The sequence below is a fragment of the Mya arenaria genome, chromosome 16 (assembly GCF_026914265.1).
Source record: "Mya arenaria isolate MELC-2E11 chromosome 16, ASM2691426v1".
NCBI lineage: Eukaryota > Metazoa > Mollusca > Bivalvia > Myida > Myidae > Mya > Mya arenaria.
The window spans coordinates 4599985-4614810 of NC_069137.1; the positions used below are offsets into that span (position 1 = coordinate 4599985).

Sequence of the window (14826 nt, forward strand, 5' to 3'; positions counted from 1 at the left end):
ACGAAGATATATCTTTGTTAAAAACGTACCAAGTGGCGGTGAAATTACTACGCTGTTTGATATAGATGGAAGTTTAAGATAAAGTTTTAAAACAAATTGAAACCAAGCACATTGCATGGTTTATATGGATCATTATGGGGTTTAATACAAGCCATTCTCAAGAAGCATTGCAATTTGGTTAGCTATGAATTATGTCTCTCTCAGGATTTAAAAAAAAACTGTAAACGCCGAGTTATCAAGATTATACTTATAAAACTCTTCAAGAAGAAAGTGTTTGTTTTACCCGATATGCATTTGGCGTATTCAATTCACAAGGTTTTGATTGACTGTACTTGTTAGTGTGAAACACAACCTAACAGGCTATCAGATATAGTTGATCTTGTAACAATACACCCTTTATACTTTATACGACAATTGTATTATAACACAGAGGTGGGCTAGGTCTTTTGAAACCTGACAGTCGGAATAACATGTTTTGATCGTATAGTCATCAAACATTAACATAATGTCAATAGTTTCATTCATTTTATGGTTTGCTTATTTGAAACATGAACCTGTTTCGTCAATTCAAATAAAGCAGTGGGAATGATGTATATTGTGTGCATAATTTTGAACGTAATGGTCGATTGACGATATCAATTCTTGATAACATTGCAGAATGTCGCATTTTCCTTTATGTGCTTTAACTACAAAGTCGGACATGGAGTTCTTCAACATGAACATAGGCACCATTTTCACACAACACCTTTAAACGTGTATATGATTTTTTTTAAGTATAACTCAACAACATTTCAATTTATTTTAACTTAACGGTCTAAGATGCCATATGTTATTTTCTAACTCGTTTTCCCAGCTATTGAGTTTCATTCAATTGTAAAAGTTCATGTTTTTCTCATTCCAAAAAGAAGGTAGTACAAATTTCCTACCAAACGGAAATAAAATGCACTATTCTTATCGGTAAGTTTCCATTTTCCATTCATCTGTTAAAACAGGTGAGGTACCACGTCACTATGTCGTCGTTTCGAATTGATGAGTAAAGCACCAAGTATTTTCAACAATAAAATACTTGTTCACTTTCTTACTGGACATGTTAAACTAAGTTGTGTTTATAATTTAGGCACGTCTTGTCGATTTCTAAACAAAAAAGTCAATAAATAATAAAATGTATCATTTGTCAGGTCAATACGGAATAATTTAACCCGAGGCCAGGATCGCACCGCTTGGTATGAAACGGAAAGGAATGATTGATTTTTTTTTTTCAACATTTATTCACAAAGACAAACACATTAGATCCAACGAGTTTATGTATACATGGTAAACACGTCGGATCCATGGAGGGTCTGTACTCATATCAAACAAGACAGATAGATGGAGTGTCTGTATCAGATGAAATCAGGTCAGGTACATGGAGTGCATGTATACATGGTAAACCAGTCAGGTACATTGAGTGTCTGGTTAAGTGGACAACAGGCCAGATACATGTAGTGAATGTATACATAGTAAACAAGTCAGGAATATAATGTGTCTGTAAATATGGTAAAAAGGTCAGGTACATTGAGTACCTGTATGAATGGTAAACAAGTCAGGTATATGGAGTGCCTGTTTAAATGGTGAACAAGTCAGGTATATGGAGTGCCTGTTTAAATGGTGAACAAGTCAGGTATATGGAGTGCCTGTTTAAATGGTGAACAAGTCAGGTACATGGAGTGCCTGTTTAAATGGTGAACAAGTCAGGTACATGGAGTGCCTGTTTAAATGGTGAACAAGTCAGGTACATGGAGTGCCTGTTTAAATGGTAAACAAGTCAGGTACATGGTGTGTCTGTATAATTGGTAATCAAGTCATGTACATGCAGTGCCTGTTTAAATGGTGAACAAGTCAGGTACAAGGAGTGTCTGTATAAATGGTGAACAAGTCAGGTACATGGTGTGTCTGTATAAATGGTAAACAAGTCAGGTACCTGGAGTGTCTGTTAAAAGGGTAAAAAAGTCGGGTGCATGGAGTGTCCCTTTTAGTTGTAAACAAGTAAGGAACAAAAAGTATCTGTATAAATGGTAAACTAGAGAGTTGCGAGGAGTGTCTGCGCATATGGTAAACAAGTCACGTATAAATAGTTAATGTATAAATTGTAAACAATTCAGATACAAGAAGTGTCTGCATAAATGATAAACAAGTCGTTTTCAAGGAGGATCTGTGTTACTTGTAAACTAGCCCAATGACATGAGTGTCTGTAATAGTGGTAAACAAGTTAGGAACAAGGAGTGTCTTTATAAGTAGATATCAAGTCAGGCAAAAGGATTTTCCGTTTAAGTGGTTTTTAAATCATGCATATGGTGCATCTGTATAAATGGTAAACAATTAAGGTACATGGCGTGTTTGTATAAATTGTAAATATGTCAGATGCATGGAGTGTCTATATAAATCGTAAACAAGTCATATACAAGCAGTGTCGGTATAAATGGTTAGCAAGTCAGATACTTGGGGTGTTTTTATAAGTGGTTAACAATTCAAGTATGGGGAGTGTCAGTATAAATGATAAATAAGGTATGTAAATGGAGTATTTGTTTACATAATTAACATGATGGGAAAAAAGGATATACCTTTAATATGATAAACAAGTCAGTGATATGGGGTGTCTGTATAAGTGGTAAAGAAGTCATGTTCCTGCATGTTCTCAATCAATGGTACACAGGGCAGGTATATGGTGTATCTGTATAAATGGAAAACAAGTCAGGTACATGGAGTATCTGTATGAACAGTAAAGAAGTCAACGGTAAAAGGAATGTCTATGTAAATGTTAAACAAGTCAGATAAAATGAGCATCTGTTTAAATGGTAAAAGTGTAACGTACAAGGAGTGTTTGTATAAATGGTAAACAAGTCAGGAACATGGTGTATCTTTATAAATGGTAAACAAGTCAGGTACAAGGAGTGTCTGTTTAAGTGGTAAACAAGTCAGATACATGAACTGTCTTTATAAGTGGCAAACTAGTTAGGTACATGGAGTATCTGTATAAATGACAAACAAGTCAGGGACATGGTGTATCTGTATAAATGACAAACAAGTCAGGGACATGGTGTATCTGTATAAATGACAAACAAGTCAGGGACATGGTGTATCTGTATAAATGACAAACAAGTCAGGGACATGGTGTATCTGTATAAATGACAAACAAGTTAGGGACATTCTGTATCTGTATAAAGGGTTAACAATTCAGGTACATTGAGTATCTGTATAAATGGTTAAAAAATCAAGTACATTGTGTATCTGTATAAATGGTAAACAAGTCTGGTACATAGTTTATCTGTATAAATGGTAAACAAGTCAGGTACATGGTGTGTGTGTATAATTGCTAACAAGTCAGGTATATGAATTTAAATATAGTTTTTTTTCTAAAATATCATTAATATCCAGGGAGGTATCAAAAGTTCATAGGTATTATATAGATATGATTCTTCAAATGGATACAAACACATCACCAACAACCATTGTAAAATGTTTCAGTTTCCTCCTTGAATAGGTTTGCCAAGAAGTAATTCGCATACAAAGGCACTTAAACATCATAAACACAGTCTTGGGTTTTTGAAAAGTAATCAGTCCATAAAACAATAGTCAGTATTTATATTGTTATTTAAAGTTTGCTTTAAAAAAAAAAACTCAGATAATTTTAAAATCAAAAAGAGGTAATTTGGTACAAAATTGTTCGTACAATAATTTCGAGTGTTGTACTACAGTATTAATATATTGCCATGCATTGAACCATAAGGTTTGATTCTCTTAAATATTTTATATGTTTTAGTTCTAATAAAAAGATAAATTAAACGAATTGCACTTTCACTGATTGTCGCAACTGTATCGATATCAATTAGGCGATATATCGTATTTGGTTAGGATAAGTCGTAGCATACTATTTTTTTGTACATTTAGTAGACAAACAAAAATCGTGTCACGTAACATTTTAAAAAAAGGAAGATATTAAACGACATAACCAGTTTCATGTTAAATTGTAACGCATTATGTTAGGTAATCTTACGTGCGTTTTAAATTTGTTAACAAGCTAAATACAGCAAGCGTCTATATCTTCTGATATGGATACATTTATAATTCCATGTTAAGAATTTGAATTAATAATTAGTCGACAAAATAAATATCGCCTTAATATAAGATTTATCAAACGTTGTGCGTTCATGTATTGAAGAAATATTCCAATATCAGTATAAACAGCAACAAAAGTTTTGACTGCATTTTGATACGAATAGTGACACAAACCAAATAACATATGCACACACAGTAATCCCATTACCACTTTTGAAGATGAAACATATGGTTACATTTAATTGTTAATTGATTTCCAGCGCAAATACATTTCTATTAAATATTTAAATTACATGTAATTGTGTGTATTAAAACAAGCTAACATACATGTTTATTGTTTGGGTTTACATTTTAATATCCTTTTTTTGTTATGTTTTTAAGAGTCATGTTTGTACTCTCACTCCGTGCGATGTATTTTTTTGCGCATGCGTAAATGTAACATGTAATCACACAGCATGCACCTTTAACTGCGTAGTCGCTTTAAATAAACATCATGTCATAAAAACACATGTTCTGTTGAATCGTCTTCTCGTTTTTTATATGAATTCTTAAGAATTATATTTTTCATCGCGTTTTAGCCAAGCCTTAAAGTTTGTTTAATTTCCCTTATATTAAATGGCTCAAGTAAACAAGGCCAAAGTAAACAAATGTTATAATTTTGTTATTTCTAACACATGTACAGAAATGTCAATTATGTACGTAAATGTATTAACACTGATAGGCAAATCAAAACGTCAAAACTCGATAAATCTCGTGACTTTGATAACTGAGATTTTTTTCAACCTCTAGCAAATGAATTACTTTATAAGCATCAGTATCCTCATCCCAAATATATTTTTGGCTTGTTCTTGTATTTTAAATTTTAATTTGATCTATTAGTAAATGATGTTATATCCACTCAGGAGCTTGCCTGTATCGTTAAAGTTAAACCGAAACTGCTATTTCTCATACTTTGAGTGTGGTTTGATCTAACCTAACCCTAACTCAAGGACATTAAATGTATCATTTGAGCAGGCCGGTGTACGCAGAACGGCAATAGCGCTACAAAGTCACGAGAAAAGTTTCATATTAGAGTCGGAGACCTTTCCGTTTCAATCATGTACGAGATTAAAACAAACAAATTTTACTGAAGCTTTTCTAATACCGCGAGATACTCGTACAAGTTCAAGTACAAGTAATAATACAAAACCTCTAGTGTTAATAAACGCATAGGTAAACTTTTCATTTGACAACTCTTGCCTTATGTTAGATATGGAGTCCTACGGTTCATTGTCCATGAGGACTCGTTGTCCCGAATATGCTGAATGTAGACTGCTAGTTGTCATGGGTACTAATTGTTGAAGCTGATATAATTAACATGTTTGATAATAAATAATTCTTATCGCGAAACAGTGTCAGATTAAAAAGCGTTCTTATTTCGATAACTCCATTTTGCACAAAACAAATTTTAATTGGTCATAATGTAAAGAATTATCCTGAACAGGCGTAAATCTATTACTTTGTTGACTTGGAGTTAACTTCCTCCTCAGTACATACTTATTTCGATGCACTATTAAAGTAAGATATATTTTACTTCCTTAACATTGTAAATATCATGTCATAATAAGTTAGCGTTAAAGTTTTTAATCAAGTAAATATATGTGCCACGGAAGTACTGCAAGGACATTTGTTAATACAAGTTATTATGTATTGGCTATACTTGAGGCAGGCATTATGTCTATTTTATCGCCGATATACAAAACATGGGTTTTTGACAAGATCTCTATTGCCTGTTTAGTATTCAGATTTTATATTATATACATTTTAGACTAGAACAAACGAGATGATGGGGGTATTTATTATTAAATAAAGAAAATTGTCTGGCCGACTTAGGACTCGAACTCACCAACAGTTGAACACTAGACCATTTTTCTCTACCAACGTTGCTAGCTGGGCACGTTGTTGAGAGTTGACAACTATCAGATAGTATCGGACATTACACTACATCCATTTTAAACTTTCCAGGGGTTAGTATTGTTTATATTTTTATAGGACCAGACATCCCCAGACCCATACCAGGCAATAACCATGTAAAAACGACACTGGAAAAGTTAACTTGGGGACAAGGATGTTTGTCAAACGTGGCACTCGAACCGTGGATACCCGGACTACAAGGTAAAAGCACTATGGACTAAGCTAGCTGCATAAATGACTGCCTTATAACTATTGGATACTGCATTCATCTTATCTTTAAAAGTTCGAGGCTTAATCCGGCCTATAAACGTTAATGGGGCCAAAACAATGGGCCAATATTCCATTCAATTACAGGCCTTTACCATACACTTATGAAACCAGTTAGGTGCAATTGGTGAGTATAAAGTATGGCCGGAGGATGTGATAGTATGTCAACCATTTGAGCTAGCAGTGCACATGGTCACATTATACATGATCGTTAGCCCACTCACAAAACCTCATGAGAATGGCTTAAGCGTAGTGATAATTCTACAATTATAGTTTCCATGCCAACTGTGGAGTCGCGCAAAAGGGTTGCCCCTACTAGCCCGTAACTGTCAAACGTGAATTCTATGGCCAACAACACGCCATGAAATTTGGTAAAATCATTGTTCATGGTGAAAGATGACCGCTTTTATATATAAGGCCACTGCCTTACAGCGTATACATTGCTTTTCGGATTGCTGCTCTTTTATAATTTACCTACTTGTACATTTTAGTCATATTATGGGTACAGTTATGTCAAGATATTTTTACCCCCGATAAAGCTGTTATTATTCATATCCGCATATTTATTTATACATATATCAAGTAAATAATCTATATCTTTTTTAAGGATGAGGATCTAAGGTAATGTATCTGGGTATAAGTTTCATATCAAGCTAAAAGTGATATCCTATTAATTCGAAACTATGAGTAATGAAATATTAACTTAAGCTCATTTAAGCCATAAATCCTTTAAATACAAGCAATACGTTTAACAATATGCGTTGTGTTCAGTTGAACAGTTAAGTCATTCTTGTTCCTGTACAACAGCTTCTTGTAACATCGGTTATAATACGAATGATTATCAGTTTTGACTTTTTAAATGTGCTTGGCACTTGTTTTAAAACAAAATATTATGCCCCAAATCATATGGCATATAGTAAACATATCCGTATGTAATGACGTAAATCAAGCAACCATGCTGATATGCTCTTTACCTAATTGACCCGGAGAATGTAATTTATTTGTAGCGGAACAGTCACCGTTCTGATACAATAAGTTGTTGTGGCAGGGAGAGACGGTCAGAGTAGTACATAATACATGTTGGATGGAGACAATTAAGTGACAGCTAATTGAGCGTAGGTATTAGTGCCAAGAGTGGTAGAACAAGACCATTTACAAGCAAATCTAGTTCGGGGCTAACAGTAGATAATTGAAAAAGCAAGGGAAAGCTTTTTTTAAATGACGATTGAGCTCTTTGAACATTAAATACTATATAAGTGTGCCAGAATAACGCATCAGAATTTTTTTTTCTAAAGTAAATAGATACAAATCACAATATTTCCTCCCAATGATTGTTTAATTGACACCTGTATATTATGAAACAGAACGGTCACTAAAAATGGCAGAAAAATGGAAGTCCAGCTGATTACTTTTCCGTTTAACACGGTCCAAGCTAACCAGTGAGCTTCTCTTTGTATTGTCATTGCAGCTAGATATTGTTCCACAGTACCAAAACGGTACAAAAGTATGCTGTGAAAATACAAACTTAAACTTTTACCAGACACAATGAGAAATCATTAACCTAAGTCAATCAGAGACCATAGTTTGTATCAAGGATAAAATGTTGTCATGTAACCTTATTGTAAGATACCCTAAACTTTAATCGAACGCCGACGTCAACGCCGACGACAACGCCGGGATGAGTAGTAAAACCCACATATTTTTCGAATAGTCGACCTAAAAAATCTGCTTAAATGATGACGGCAGTGTTCGCCTTTTAATCACGATATATTGACATTCGATGTGTCAGTTTTGTGTACTTAATACGAATTTATTGTACATACTAAAGATATGATGACATTGAAAACATGTATAAAACATTTTATCAGGAAAAATGAAAATCTTCTGTTTTTAGAGTAATCAACAAAGTTAAATAAAAGGACGGCATTGAAACATACACATTTACCTGCTTGTCATCACTGACGATATAAAACATCATATCAATGATTAAGGTTGAAGGTCGTCGCAAAGTTAGCGAACATACCAAATAATAAATATTTAAACATTGTGATAAAAATAACTGATTTCACAGGAAGCTACACGTACAAGTTCACGTGCACGTTTTGCTTCATTTAATATTTTCCAGCACGTGACGCTTCAAGTACAAGTTCACGTGCACGTCGTGTTTCCTGGAACATTTTCATATACGGAAAGATACACTTACAAAGTCACGTTCACGTCATGCTCTATGGAACATTTACATCCACCGGAAGCTACAAGTCCACGTGCACGTCGTGCTTTATGGAATGTTAACCTGCCTGTTAATATTATACATATGATATTGTCTACAATGATCAAAAATATCTTTGAAGAAGCATTTAATTGTCTGTTCAATTATCTCCTCAACTTGTATGGCCTCGCCAGCTTTGTCCTCGCCTTGCCACGTGTAATTTTTCAAGTTCAACCAACCTTGACACTAGTAATTACGCCGAATGAATTATAAATGTAATGTAGCAACACAGATGAGCCAAAAGTATCAGCTGTGTGGAGTACTATATTGGTACAAAAAGGATACACATCCAAAGACAAGGTTTGCCACTCTGGTTTTTTACTTCATCTGTTTCCTTCCATTCTACATGTATTTAAATATTCTACTTGAATAAAATAAAAACCAGCAAATAAAAACGTGTGAATGCACCAAACAAATATCCTGCATTGTTTCTAAACAGTAACCCCTCCCCCGTACGTATTCACAGTTGGCATTCAAAAGATTTTCAGAACCTGCGCTACGTTAAAGCAAATATAATTAATGAATATAGAGTCATACGGTGCATGTGGTCGATAATGAAGATTCCTATTGCGACTAAGTTTACGATCATGAACCCTGCGACTGTGTGCACTACTAGATCCATTGGTTGACATACTGTCTAGCGCTCCAAGGATCGTCGGTTCAGCATTACATCGGCCATACTTTATACTCCACAATTGCAAGTAACTGGTAACATAATTGTGCGGTAAATGCATGGTATTGCACGATATACTGGTCTGGTCCCGTAACGTATATAGTCGGGATTAAGCATCGACATTTTAAATTGTGGATGGATGCAGTATCAAATAGTGGGAAGGCAGTCATTTATGCAGCTAGCTTAGCTCGTATAGATATTGCCTTGCAGTCCGGTTATCCCTGGTTCTAGCGCAAACACGATTTTACTCACATATACCTTTTCTGGTGCGGAAATAACATGGTTGTTGCTTGGTACGGCTCTAAGAGGATGTCTGGTCCATTAAAATGAATACACAATGTTAAGCCCTAGAAAGTAAAAAAAAAGGGAAGGGTGTAATATCCGATAGTTGTTAACTTTCAACAACGTGCCCAGCTAGCAAAGTTGATAGAGAGCTATGGTCCTACGTCTGCCTGACAATTTTCTTTGATTTCCTTAAGGTACTTTGATAATAAATACCCAATCATCCCGATTGTTCTAAAATATATAAAACACAAAATTTAAATATTAAACAGACTAAGGATATTTTGTCGAACACCCATGTGTTGTTTACTGGCCATAAAATAGGCATAAAGTTATTTATAGCCAAAAACTAATAAAAAACCTGTTATAACAAATGTCATTGCAGGGCTTCCGTAGCACACACATTGATTTAATTATAAACTTTAAAGTTGCACTTATACATTTTACGTTTTTACAACATGTTTTATTGTTTGTCTTGGAATGAGCAATGTTTTGCGTAAATATCTGCAAACCAGTGATAAAAGATGGCTAACAAAATTCAGATGACATTTGTTATTAACGGTTTAAGAAAAAACATCTAAAACATCAAATTGTGAACTTTAATATTAAAATCTACAACATCATGTTTTATCGCCAATGTTATATTACATGCTTTTTCGCATAAATTTGCTCGTTCGTCGACAAAAAAAAAGATACAGTTTTCAAAAAATTCGATCTTCGAGAGTACAGCTTTAACAAAAACTTATTTTGATATGATAATCCTTATGTTAAGGAACTAAAAGATATCTTACCTTAATCGTGCATTGAAAAAAATAACTGAGATGGAGGTTATCTCCTGGTTAAAAAAATCATTTTGATGATCTTGTTTACATTAAGACCAAATCAAGTTTGTTTTGTGCAATATGGATTTATCGTATAAGGACGATTTTTTATTTGACACTGTTTCGCGGTCAGAAGGATTTATTATCATTCATGGTATTTATATCAGATTTAACAATCGGAAACCCAATGTAATTGACAGTCTGCTTTCAACCTACATATTAAGGATTACGAGTCATCGTAGACGTATGCCTCCATCTTTATCATATGTGAAATAAAAGTTTTTCCAATTCGTTTTTGAACATAAGATGTTTCGTGTTATTACTTGAACTTGAACCTGTACGAGTTCCTTGCGGTACAAGAGAAGTTGCAGTAAGATTCATTGTTCGGGGCTCTCGACTTTATTGCACACCATTGATTTAGCCCCATAGGTACCATTCAAAAGGCAAATAGTGGAAGCTTCGAATTGGTGAGGTCAATGTCTGTATTAAAGTCTGGAGGTTAGTTACGGCATTGTCTGACCCTATCTTAAATATTGGTTTTGGATTAAAACACCTTTTCTTATGATCTGTCCTTAATTGTAGGGCAACCTTTTGTTAAACCCTAGATTCCCAACTTACATAAATTTTTAATTGTAAATTCGAATGGAAATATGTTTACGGATCGATAATATCAAACACGCCTTTCGTATATTATAAACGAAAGTAGTGTGAACTTTTGTTTTACAAAACCGTTGTGTATATTTATCAATTGTCCTTCAATCGGTTGGGATTATTAACTTTTTAAATAAACAAATGAACGAACGCGGCTTATGCATACACGAAACGAAAGTAGTGGAAATGAATATACTTATAACATCGAACTACGTCTCGAACTAGAGTAAGATTGTCGTTTTCATGAAAACACCGATGGATCATACTTATAAAAGTGCTTCTACCTATTTTTGACAAAACGTTTCTGAATCATTCCTTTTTGCGACGTAAATTAGAAACTCCGCCTACACATATGGAAAAAGAAAGTAGTGTAATGGTTAAGAATAATCTTACAAGTTGTTTAACTATTTATTTCCAAAGATAACTCGGATTAATTCCATCAAAAACATATAAAGCAGTCGAGGCCGGTGTGCTACAAAATATGAATTTGGGGGACAGGTACAACGCATATTAACATTTATATTTCCGCCATCTTGAAATTAGCAAACCATTAGCAGACGAAGTATTTCAAATAACAGCGCAGACCTAGTCATAAACATTTGATAGGACACTTAGTATTGCAACTTCCTGCTAAAACATCCAGATTTATCAATAAATCAAAATGCACAGTTGTTTTTGCATTTTATTAAAATTAATAATATAATTAATATCTTTTTTTCGTTTGAAGCACAGAAACAAATGTCCTTGATATAAAATCATGTATAAAACCCAATGTCCTTGCTTAACAGTGCGTTGATGCACGTTCTCATCTCTAGGTCCTAATCCATTTAATTACACGTCGAAGCGGTCTTTATTTTTGTTTTACACCGGTGGCCTTCATACTTATACAAGATACTACATGTTATTCAAAACTGCTGTCGTCTGTCGTATAACGCTATTTGAACCCTCAATGTTTTTTCACGTAATGTCCTCTGCTTAAAACCAATACTAATACTTCAACTGTGTTGTCTCAAACCAGCATTTGTACTGTTTTAAGCATGTACATATTCATGTCATCCAGTTGACGATCGATTTCAAATCGCTTCAGATTATACACCCGTTGTACGGTGTAGAGTTTATTGCTATACAGTATAACAACATGGCAAATGTGAAATACTTGTTTTCGGTTAAGAATTACCCAAGTGAAAAATGAGTATTCTTCCCACTATTAACCATGATCCATCGTCAACCATGTATTATTAAATATTTAATAGACTACTGAAAAGGCCAAAACGATCATGAATTTACATATATTTTATTCATGTTGCTTTAAATATAACTATATACAATTACACATGCAGTAAAAGTTGTACACATGAAACAGGTTATAATAGAATGTATTAGTATTTAAACACCTCGAGTTCATTTTACTCTTTAATTGATTTGTCTTTTACACCCAAACCTCGACAAGTACGTTATTCGGCTTTGACTTTCTGGTTTAGTGAGTGAGTTTTTTTTTTAATTTGGGAATGCTTTTTCTTTGCAACTTTAGTGCGAAAAATTTCAATGGTTCGCCTGTTCATTTTTGACCATGCTAAACCCAAATGCCATTTTCTTTAATGTTAGTTATTTTTGGTCGGTGGCTACGCACCTAAACAGATTTAAAAATCGATTTTGACATCGGTGTTAAAAAAAAGGATGTTACCCAGACACACACCTTCAAAAGCAAACATGATTTATTGTATTAACAAAGTTATTTCAGTGTTACAGTTTAATATATTTACATCGAAAGCATTTATATGAGACTGTTACACAATTAATACATTATTGTCTTGGGTGACATGAAACAGTCCGGTGTGTTCCATAGCATACGTTATTCAAAAACATATTAGTAATTAAAAATACCTGCGTCGTTTTTTACGCATACAATGCTAATTATAGATTGTTAATGTTTTGACATATCATAAGTTTTCCATAATGTACAAGTTACATACATGCAACACATGTGCTTTCATTTATTCATTCGAAATTCTCATTCCTTTTCAGTAAAACTGTATTTTCTTTGATTGCAAGCGTTCAATCAGTTGTGTGTAAATCTGTGTTTATTTACCAAAGTCTTTGAGCCACTTGCTTTAGGTATTAAACAAGTGTCAATGAAAACTGCTGCTTTGAATACTCATGTGTAATTAAATAAATAAATAAATAAATAAATAAATAAATAAATAAATAAATAAATAAATAAATAAATAAATAAATAAATAAATAAATAAATAAATAAATAAATAAATAAATAATAATAAATAAATAAATAAATAAATAAATAAATAAATAAATAAATAAATAAATAAATAAATAAATAAATAAATAAATAAATAAATAAATAAATAAATAAATAAATAAATAAATAAATAAATGTCGTTTTGAGAAGAATCTTCCATATCTTTGACATTTTTAAAATTGTTCTCGAAAAACCCGGATCCTTTGGTAAGAGCAGTTGTTATGATCCTGTTGTTCCCTCTTAAAAGTTCATTGTTAACATCATTGGTATTGTACCATTCCTCGATAGCGTCCACATTAAGATCGAATAAAGGAATATTCATGTCTGGTAATTTTTGTTGGTGCTTAATATCCTCCTTCTGAGATCTCAATATTGTTGTAAACAAAGTACTATGAGGGGGGTGGATACTTATATACGTCCCTGAAAGTGTTTCAAGGGAGGCATGTGATTCATACCACCAATGTAAGCGACAATATTCGTCCTGTTTATTGGGCTTTCCTTATCGCTAAATAGCTTTTAACCACTAGAAACCTTTGCTATTATTGTTCAAGACCCTTCATAACTAAGTTAAAAACTGTTAGGTGGAAACAAGATGACCCTTTTTTTAAATAAACGAACCTCCAAATAATGTACACATTGAAGTCACCAAATTTTCCCAAACATAGGAAAATATCGCAAATAAATTATTAACAATTCAATCATGATTCATTTGCAAATTGGGAAGTCGGTAAAAGACATGAAAACGTGTGAATTATATTAGTAATTGGTTCAAAAGTGACGACTGATATGTGATAAAACAATGATTAAAACTCCATTATTCATTTCACTCGTCTACATCATGCATTATGGTTAATGAGTTTGTCCTTAAATGTACAAATAAACTCTGATTATATAAATATCATAGCGTTTGTTACAAAAAATAAATTCGTATTGTTGTGCAAATATTTACATTTCCTCATGTATAATGCAAATATTCCGTAACATCAGAATTTATGTGGCATCACGTACCGGATTATGCTAATCGGTTGCAGCAAACGCTTTTCAAAGTTAAAAAGCAATTTCTGAACAAATGTCAACAGCTAGAGAATTGTGCAAGCTGTCAATAATTTAGGTTTATCGCCCTCCACACTTGACGTTAAACTATATTGCAAATAGCTAATGTAATACAAATTTCAAAATGAATTACATATACTTTATACACAAACTTATAAAATAGTATGTATGTCAGTTCAATCTAAACATATATTGTTCGGATAATACATGGTAACAAATAATACGGATAAAGCCATTGTTGTTTTACACCATCATCTACTAACACATATTCTATACTGAACTATTGTAATTCCAGCTTCATTATTATTTACGAATAGTTCATGCACATGCAATGCTATTTATTTTCATCATTAATGCATATGTTATACGCAATAAAATGCAATGCAAATCTATACACATAATTCGTAAAAAAATAATGAACAAATATTTCGACATAATTCACACATACTTTATATATAAGCTTATGCAATGCATGTTTATTTGTTCGAAGTTTGCAATCTTAGTC

The 14826-nt window shown here is 33.1% G+C and overlaps 1 protein-coding gene across 1 annotated transcript in view; it reads right to left on the reverse strand.

The window, feature by feature from the left end:
• LOC128222271 (uncharacterized) overlaps positions 1 to 14826 on the reverse strand; it is a 53834-nt gene that overhangs the window by 4648 nt on the left and 34360 nt on the right. Inside the window, exon 2 of the mRNA XM_052931232.1 lies at positions 2601 to 2710. The gene's annotated coding sequence lies outside the window, so the exon portion shown is untranslated. The remainder of the gene's footprint in view (positions 1 to 2600; positions 2711 to 14826) is intronic.